Below are 9541 nucleotides of genomic sequence, written 5' to 3' on the forward strand. Positions count from 1 at the left end.
TTTAACTACAGTATTTAAAATATTAAGACCTAGCTAATATAAAGTTGGCTTACTATATAAACCAGAAATTGAGTGCATTCTTAGCTAATGAAACTCCTCTGACTTAAATTATGTTTTCTATCTCCTTTGTCTCTGAGGACACTACCTAATTTCCCCTCACTCTTCTCATCTGACAGACTGAAAGTTTTTGGGGAGCAGGGACTGTTATTTATTGTATGTCTGTAAAGAACCTAGGCCACCAAAGCCCGAAGGTTTTGAAATGCTACTGCATTTCAATGTCCACATCAAACAGTGAGGACCTTTGACTGCTCTTTCTAGCAGACACAATTTGCAGTAGCTGTATTTAAAAGCAATAATGAGAAGACAGTTTGAAAGTATTGTTTTCCATTCTTGGAAAAGTATATAAAAACATAAGTCAAACCACCTTGCTCCACCCTCTTGCACTGTTGGGAACTAGATTAATTACTGATCAGGCACCCAGATCCACTGGAACATGACTTCCCTCTGGCCCATGGAGTGCTCCAGCAGCAGCGGGAATGCCACAGCCAGCAGGACGCTGCCCAGCTGCTGCGGGCTCTCCCTTTGCGTGCCCAGGATTCCTCTTCCTGCAGCAACTGCACAGTTCCCCTAATCCAGTGCCTTTGATTAAAGCTTTGTAAGGGAAATGTAACATCAACCTCAGACATTCTCTGTTTGACTAAAAGTTGAGGAACTATGATGGGGTACAGGAAGAACATCACCAATGCAAAGGCTACTAATCCTGTACCAAGGAATAAAATTTCACTTTTTTTCGAGGAAACAAAAAACCAAAAAAAATCCCTTAGGATTCTGGAAGGAAATAGCTGCAGCACCTGAGTATTAATGCACACATAAATTCAGAAAGCCTGATTAGTAGTTACACTAATAGATGAAACACACAAAAATTTCACTCAGTGGATTAGTTACCATGAGCTAGCCTTAACTCACTGAGATAGGATGCCTCACCCTGATGAACAATTTTGGTCTCAAGGCACCAGCTGTCTATTACATTGCCCTGCAGGTCTTGTGTGCTGTTTGTACACACATTTCCTTTCACAGGGGAAGAAAGAATATGTCTGGAAGCATAGAAAAGATGATTAGATACCAGAATCTCATTGGATTACTCACAGAACTGGAGTAAAACTACAGATGGCTGTCCCCATCCACTTATCCCTTGGCATATTAGTCACCATCAAGGCTAGGGTCTCTTTACTCCAAGTGCTCATATTAAAGCCCAGTTAGATCTGATACTCAGGAGTGGTTCCAAGCCATTTCTATCACAGGAAAGAGGGGTTAGTTAAAGGCAGAAGACCTCCTGTGAGAGCGCTAGAGAAATGTCCCAGGCAGAGGAAGCCAAACTTGGCAGGGCCTGTGCCTATACTGTTGGTCCAGAGCAGACCCTGAAGCAAATTAGCCAGCCAACAATACCTTATTTGCCCCCCTGTCCCTCTTCACAAGGAACTACTTCTCCAAAGTGGTAGGGATACTGAATTCATTAGCATATATGCAGTGTGAACAATCAGGAGACTTGAACCCGGGACTAAAGGGAGAGCCAAATTATTTGACCCTAGAACACACTCAGTGAGGAATCGTGAAAGGGGTCAAGGAAGTACCGCGCCACTTGACACCAAAAGCAGTATCTGTGGTAGGAAGTGGAAGCAGAGCAGAGTAGCTTGCAGTGTTTTTAGATCCTTTCCTTTATACGGCTGTGCTGGCACACTGGGATGTAGGCGAGCATGTCCTGCTGGGAAAGGAAGAGATGTGACAGGACTGAGGAATCGTGAGGCCAGAGCACAATCTTGCATGCTGAAGAGGCTCTGACTGTTTTACATTAAACGCACATGTCCACACAACCAAGCACACAGCAGCTCTGCCTATGGATGAACCATTTTCTTTTACAAAGACAAATAAGCAAAAGATTAGTTTAAAAGCCTGCTACAACTGTTGCACAACAAAAACAAGTGGCAAGCTTTTAGACTTAATTGCTTCATCAGTCCAATCAGGGAATAAGGTATTCTGAGCCTGAGAGCTTGACTGTTTCTTTTCCAGCTACATCCATTTAACTAATAAACAGATCTCTCTCTCCAGACATTATTTTTATTATTCCAGAGTGGATACAAAGCTCCCTATCTTTCAAAACATTAAAGATCTAGCACTTAAAGAGAGAAAATTATCAAGTTTCAATTCTGCAAAACATGAAATGCCTTCTAGTACTAAGAATTAGTCAAATTTATCAATCTCTGGGAAGAACAGGTTTGCTCATAGAAACTGAGACAACACTTGAGAGACCTTCTCAGAGGAGAAAACTGTTATGGACAACCGGTTGATGGGCCAGGATGTTCTCCACCAGCTTCTCTGTCCAACTGAAACACCACATCGATTACCTGAAAACAAGCTATCAAGAACACCTTTACCCTTGTAAGGCCAGGCTACATTTTAGAGCAGCCTTATGGCTGCTCCAAGCTGCACATCATCATCTATGTTTATAAAAAGTTGCCTTGGCTATCAACTGCAAGAACACACAGCGAGTAAACCCTGGCTACACCCTGAGTCCTCCTTTTCATCCTCTGAAGGCCAAAGATGACTGTGGTACAACATGATTCAAGAATACCTTCTCCACTAGGTAATATCTGAGCAGAATTTGATCCTACAGAAGCACATGCTAAAGCCAGAGTCATTGGAGTTTCAAAAACTGTAACTTTTTGTGGAAAGTACTTGACACATTTTGTCTTTGCCATCACGTAAAAGTAGTATTGTTTTCTTATGGACATTGTCCACACAACATTGTCACAGAAATAGAGCTTTCCATAAGCACTAGAAGTTAGTGGTTCTGATTTCCTTAGGGGGGAATTTTCCATAAAAAGTCTTGTTCCAGCACTAACTGCAAAATTAGCAAGAAATTTACAAGTAATTAGATTGGGGTGTTAAATCACTAATGTTCCTTAAATAAAGCTCCTAATTAGGACACAGCGCATATTTATCTACAATCTAAATCTGACAAACAGCACAAAATTTCCTTTTCTAGCAGACATCCAGGACACTGCCAGGGAAATATTAGGTACTCCCTTCAGGAAGGCTCATTCAACTTGCACAATTACAGGCAAGGATGCCTAACCCCCTCTGCTTTGATACCAAAGCAGTCTGCCATAGTAGAGAGGGTCATGGCCATAAATTCAGATACCTACCACCAGGAAGTTATTCATCTCACTTTTGATGACACAGGAAGTCTGGGCACTTGCTCAGACTAAGCTTCTCTGATGGCATTTAGCTGCTGATACCATAAAAATGTACAACTATCAACATAATCCCTCCTTCTACATGGTATTTCTCAGACTCTAAGATAAATGCAGTTGGATAAATGCTTTTGTTTTATTACAGCTAATAAAACACCACCTGACACAAACACTTCTCAACTGAGAATTGATCCACAATAATTTACTGCAATACAAACAGCAGTTACAATTTTTTTACAGCCCCCTTTACACCAAAGGTATTTAACTGCTTCAAAACAAACCCCACAATTACACTGACATTCCACACATCCTGCAGAGAGTCTTTCCAAACATTTTGTACCTTGTTCTAATTTCAAAACAAAAGAACCTATTTTCTCAGAAAAGCAGATGTACAGATTTTTAAGTATCAGAACTTTTTTTTTAAAGGTTTACACCAGTTTATTTCAAGTCCACTGAATATCATTTCACATGAACCCAGATGTTCTATCTGCAAAAAAAAATTCCGCCCTCAATTTGACACTGACCATCATAAAAACTAGTATGTCTTCTGAACCACAAGCAGTATCTTTCAGTTACCTGGATTTTACTATCTCAAGTGGTTTTGTTCTATGCTTCTGCTGCAGCTGCAGAACTATTTCTCTCGGCAACTCAGCTGAGAGGGACTTAAGCCTAGGAGCACCAGAGAAATTAGCATGGCTACCATAGTGCCTGTACCTCTGAGTCAACACAGCTGTCAGCCTCACACTGCTGGGGATGCATGTGCTCCTCCATGTTCTCAAGGCCACTGAAGTCAAGATTTGATACCTTATCCAAGACATACATTCATTCCAGAAAGGAGAAGCTATTTTCAGCATGACTGGAATTAACCAGGTACTTCTCTATGTATAAGACAAAAGTCACACTTAAAACAACCTCCCTGAAGCCGTTTACCTGTGAGGCTTCATTGTTGAGAGTGTTTAATTAATTTCAAGTCCAACTTTAAGCGTCCCTTTTTATGTAACACCACAGTAACTAGCCCAATATATATATATATTTGCTATATCCATTAGAAAAAAACCTCAGCCATGTCTTCCTACAGCACAAGGCAGCAAATGATTTTTTGTAGTATTTTTCTGTTATTGCAACTTACAATAAACTCAATTGTTTTGCAGTGGATACATTCAATCCTTTGTATTAAAACATTCATTCAGACTGAACATAGAGATGTTCAGACTGAAAGTAGGTTGGGTGTTTTGTCAGAAAGAAGAAGTTTTGGTGAAACAAAAGCCTTTCTGCAAATGATATGGCAAATCTAGTCTGTAATTTTGGGGGAAATTGTAATGATCACAGATTTCAGCTACATTACTCAGTAGCTGAGACTTCACATTGGCACCATCAAGACCTGAAGTCAGGTCCAACACCTCAGGTGGCACGCCTTGCTTTTATGATCCCAAATATTTTAGGGAAGAGAAAAATCTTCCTCTGACCAAACAGATATAATGTTTGCATTAACACTTCCAGGAATTAGAGAGAGTGATAATTGAAAGTGAAACATTTACTAAGAATGAACAAAAGCTGAAATCCATTATCCAACCCTCCTTTTCTGCATGTGTAATAAGACATGCCAGGAATACATACACATATAGCCATCAATCAGAACATGATTTATTAATAATTGCTCCACAAAAAGGCTGTATGAGTAGTTCTATATATACACAAATATTAATGTTTATTTGATTGTTGTGAAATGTCTCAAAAAAGCTACAAGAATCAACAGAATTAACATGAAACACACATCTTAAAGAAAATTAACAGATCTAAGTGCAAAGGTTAGAATTAGATGCCTGCTAGAATTGTTTTTTCACCTCATTATGCTCAAAAATATTTGTCATCTTTTCCAGAAAGATGCAACAAATTGTAATTCACATGAACTTTGCAGAATCTTAAACCAGCAGGTCTGTCCCACAAAATGGCAAGTATCTCCACTAGCTGCTGCAGTTGCCCACAAGTGACAACACAATATTCCCTGATACCATCAGCTGCATCCCCAGCTATTGCTAATTTTGTGCAGGATTATAACATTTTCCTATGTTCATTAGCTACAATTATTTTAATAACAGTTAGTAGCAGAAAGAAGACAAGGTGGAAAAAACACAGAGAATGTGCAAGTGAGGTTTGCTAGACTATGATCAGCAAGACATAACAAGCCAACACAGAGGATTGAGATGTTAGTGACAGATTACACAAAGTGAACCATGCTGCCTTTTTGAGGTTTAAATTTTTTTGTTGTAATTGTTTAGTTGTTGTTATGTTTTGTTGGGATTAAGCCAGCTGAGAAACACAGTATTTTGTCACTTTTTTACAGAACTGGACAAAAAAATCACGTTCATGAAAATCTGATTAAAAGCAGTATTTAGATTAGAGGAATATTTTCTGTTGCATCTCACAATTAAACAAAAAACCCTTTTCTGTGTATATGTATACTGAAACAGCATATTTAAAGAAATCAGCCTCAAGCAACTTGTTGGTTGGGAAAATTGGATGAGACAGAAGAGGCTGATGTTAAAATCTGTAATTCATCTCATTGAAGTGCCCCATTTATTATCGCCACTTACCTTATGTTCACTTTGTCAGAGCTCCCATGGCAAAGGTAAGAAATCATTCCCTTCCAAAAGAGTAAAAATGTGGTTGAAGCTGCTGTTGTGACTGTCATTTCATGACAAAAATGGTTTAAGTCAGTTTTAACATAGATGTCCATTTTCCTTGATATGACACCCTGCATAAACATGGTATTTTGTAGATACCTTCAAGCAGGGATCTGAATTTAGCACTAAGATCTTGTTTTACAGGGGTGAATGCCAGATGCTTTTCATCTCATTATGCTGGTTTGAAATAACAGTACTACTTAAAAGTAGCATAATGACAACATAAAATACAAAAGCTCTTTCAAAGCAGTGCAATAAACCACTGTTACCATGACGGTCAGTTGCCTCAACCAGCACTACAATTTCCAAACAAATCAAGCTCCATTTAATTCCTCCTGTACAATTACAGAATATATGATACCCCATTTGATGTACTCAAATAACTCTGTACACTTCCAGCTGGAATTATTTTGATCTCCCACATCAAAATATTTTGATGTTTATTCTTGTTACACAATTAATACAGGTTCTGCATACTATACATCAAACATTATTGCCAGTAGTTAGAAAATTATTCCATAAGCAGGAAAGAGTCAATTCATAATGAAATTCTATTATAACAGAGACAAAATATATAAAGCCATTTGCTGTCTAGAAACTGAGCTCTGGCCTAACCTATGTAATATTAGACAATTGGCTTTTTCTCTGTTCCTTCCTCTTACAAATTGCTTGCTGTACCTGTGTCATCTTTTGAGGCCAAGGACTGGCTTTCCCTTTGTGTAATGTGATTTGCAGCTGGGATTTCTGAATGCTGCTACAACACAAAATTACTGCAACGGTTCAGAGCTCTGCTCTACCAATCACCCTAATCCCAGGCTTTATTGGTACTTTTAATGGCACCCCTGCTGTTAGAGAACAATAGCCCACTCAAGAGAACTTGTCCCATCACTTTGAATCTACTGTAAACACACACATATATACATGTACTACGTACATAACACGCTTTTTTTATTCTTTTTTTTTTTTTTTTTACCCTCAGGCACATGTCAGATGCTGGCAATGGAATCTAGAAGGTATTTACACTTAGAAAATCATTTCCAAATCAAAACACCACCTAAAAAGGCTACTGCTTCAGCACTGCCTCCTCATTTTTGGTGTAATGTACTGATAAAAGTGATAACAGGACTAATAAGCAGATTACATAGGAGAATAGAAAGCTCCACAGGAGAATAGCCTCTTATGAAGTTGTGGGAACAGTAGTTAAGATAAAACACAATCTGCCTGAGATTCTGCCCAGGAACAACCCACAGCAGGAGACAAAAGTTCCTATACGCACTGTGTAAACACCTAAATTGCATCATACTGCTCTTCCTGAAACATACGGGATTATCCTGACACACTATTCGCTATCTTGCCAGTGGTAAGGAAAAGTCATTTTTCCTCAGAGCGATCCTCCAGATCAGGCTCCCTGTGCCAGCAGCCCCAGCCCTGGGGTGAAGCCAGGGCTGCTGTATCCAGCCTGTACCCGCAGGTCTCCAGTGGCGGAACCCGGAGCAGGATCAGAGCCAGCCCGGCACGGCGGCGCGGGGACGGGCTGAGGAGCCACCTGAGGCCAGCTGGAGCTGGAAACCAGCCCGGGCTAACACTGCTCCGGAGCCCTTCTGTCACCCATTCGGGAGGCACACTCCCACAAAAGACTGGGATTTAACCGACTGACACTTCCAATGAAAGAAAATGTTTATCAGAAGATCGCCATCCAGCTGCCTGTCACCACTGATTTCCACCAGCGGGGTGGCAGGATCGCGACAGGCTCGCCACCCCAACCGGGGGCTCGGGAAGGGGCTGGTTGAAAGTGCCCATCTGGTGGAGCCTGGGCTGTTTTCTGCACCCAGCACACAATGAGCGGGGCTGAGCCCCGCACCTCGCTGACCCCACGGGCAGCCAGGCAGGTCCTGCCGCCGCCGGCGGAGCCCACCGGGGCTGGCGCCAGCCGGAGGGGCCGCCGGGCACGGGCACGGGCACGGCACGGACACGCGGACAAAAAGGAACACCGAACAGACGAAAAAGCACACGCACCGCCACCCTCCTCGCTGCCCGAATACTCACAGGATACCACCAACCAAATCCGTCCGCAAAAGGATCATGAGCCCGCTGCCGGTACGGGAGAGCCGCGGGGCATGCCCCCGCTGCGGAGCCGCCGGCCGGGCCCCCGCCTCCTCCCTCCCTCCGAGGGCGGCACTCACCTCGGGGGGACGAGGCCGGGCCGGGGCGGCCGCCTCTCTGCCGGTGCCGGGCAGGGGCGGCGCGGCGGGGCGAGGCACGCTTCCACTTTCTCTGGGGCTCTTTCTCTGCCGTGCCGCGCGGAGCCGAGCCGAGCCGTGCCACGCCGTGCGGAGCCGCGCCGCCTCTGCCTCCCCCGGCACTCCCCCGCCCGCCCCTCGCCGCCGCCTCCCCGCGAAGCGAAGCGGAGCGAAGCGAAGCGAAGGGCTGCGGAGCGGTGCCCGGCTGCCGACGCACGGGCCCGGCCGGGGGCGGCTCTGCCGGCACCGCCCCGCCCCGCTACCTGCCGGGGCACTCCGGAGGAGAGCCCGCACCGGAGCGGGCACCGCGCAGAGCCGCTCCTGCGTCCCTGTGCCTTCCCCTGCGGTACCCACCTGCCGTGCCCGGGGCTCATGCGGCCCCGCGGGGCACGCCGCAAGGGGCTGCTGCTTCTCCGGGCTTCCACATGCTTTGTCCGCCCCTCTCCTTCGGTAAACTGCTGGAATGAAGAGGTCCGGGAAGGCTGTGTGTGGGAGCAGTCTACACGTACTTCAGCACAACAAAGACCCACTTGATTCCCTAGTGGCACCTAATGCCCAACAAAAGAGAAACGCTGGGAATGTCATAATTGTCACCCCGTGAGATGGATGCAAAATCAACACTTCTTACGAGGTTGTACTTAGAAAACGAATTGCAGCTTGGATGCATATGTTTCTGTCCCGGTACTATATGCAGCTTGGTCATGCCCAACTGCTTTAGAGCTGTTTTTCCTGGCACTGTAGATAGAAATCTTGCAAAAACATAAAGGCAGGAAAGTTACAAGTCCTAGTGACAGTCTTTTGCCACCTTACTGAGTAGTGGGACTGGCTGTTAAGATATTTTGCCCACAGAGGAGATCGCTGCCTAAGTCCTAGCTAAAGTACTCGTTAGAGCATCTTTTTTCAATGGAGGCCTAACAGGAAGCATCCCAGCAAAGTCCTCACCAGACACTGCCCTACACAACGCATGCTATGTAGTCTTCCACCACATCCTCTCAGTAGGAGCTGTCTTTGCTATCCTAGCAGGAGTCACCCACTGATTTCCTCTGTTTGAAGAATATAACCTGCACCCCAAGTGAGCCAAAACTCACTTCAGAGTTGTATTTACAGAAGTAAGTGTTACCTTCTCCCACAACCCTTTCTAGACCTAGCTGTCATGCCAATGATACACAGAATGCCCAGATGCCTACACACTGTGAAATGCTGTAGAATATAAATACCGACATATTAGATTACCCTTCACTTCATCTTGAATGGCCACGGCTTACCTGATGATGGCACTTGCACTGCTGACTCAAGTTTGGTTGTATGGGATATAAGCAGCTGTCCCTCCTTTAAAGCTTGATTGTGATGTGGATGGTCCCAAGGT

General features: G+C 44.0%; 1 protein-coding gene across 1 annotated transcript in view; it reads right to left on the reverse strand.

Moving 5' to 3' along the window:
• Positions 1-8250, reverse strand: part of MYO16 (myosin XVI) — a 359373-nt gene extending 351123 nt beyond the window's left edge. Inside the window, exon 1 of the mRNA XM_063392794.1 lies at positions 8119-8250. The gene's annotated coding sequence lies outside the window, so the exon portion shown is untranslated. The remainder of the gene's footprint in view (positions 1-8118) is intronic.
• Between the last annotated feature and the right edge of the window lie 1291 nt (positions 8251-9541).

Source organism: Prinia subflava, chromosome 3 (assembly GCF_021018805.1).
Source record: "Prinia subflava isolate CZ2003 ecotype Zambia chromosome 3, Cam_Psub_1.2, whole genome shotgun sequence".
Taxonomy (NCBI): domain Eukaryota; kingdom Metazoa; phylum Chordata; class Aves; order Passeriformes; family Cisticolidae; genus Prinia; species Prinia subflava.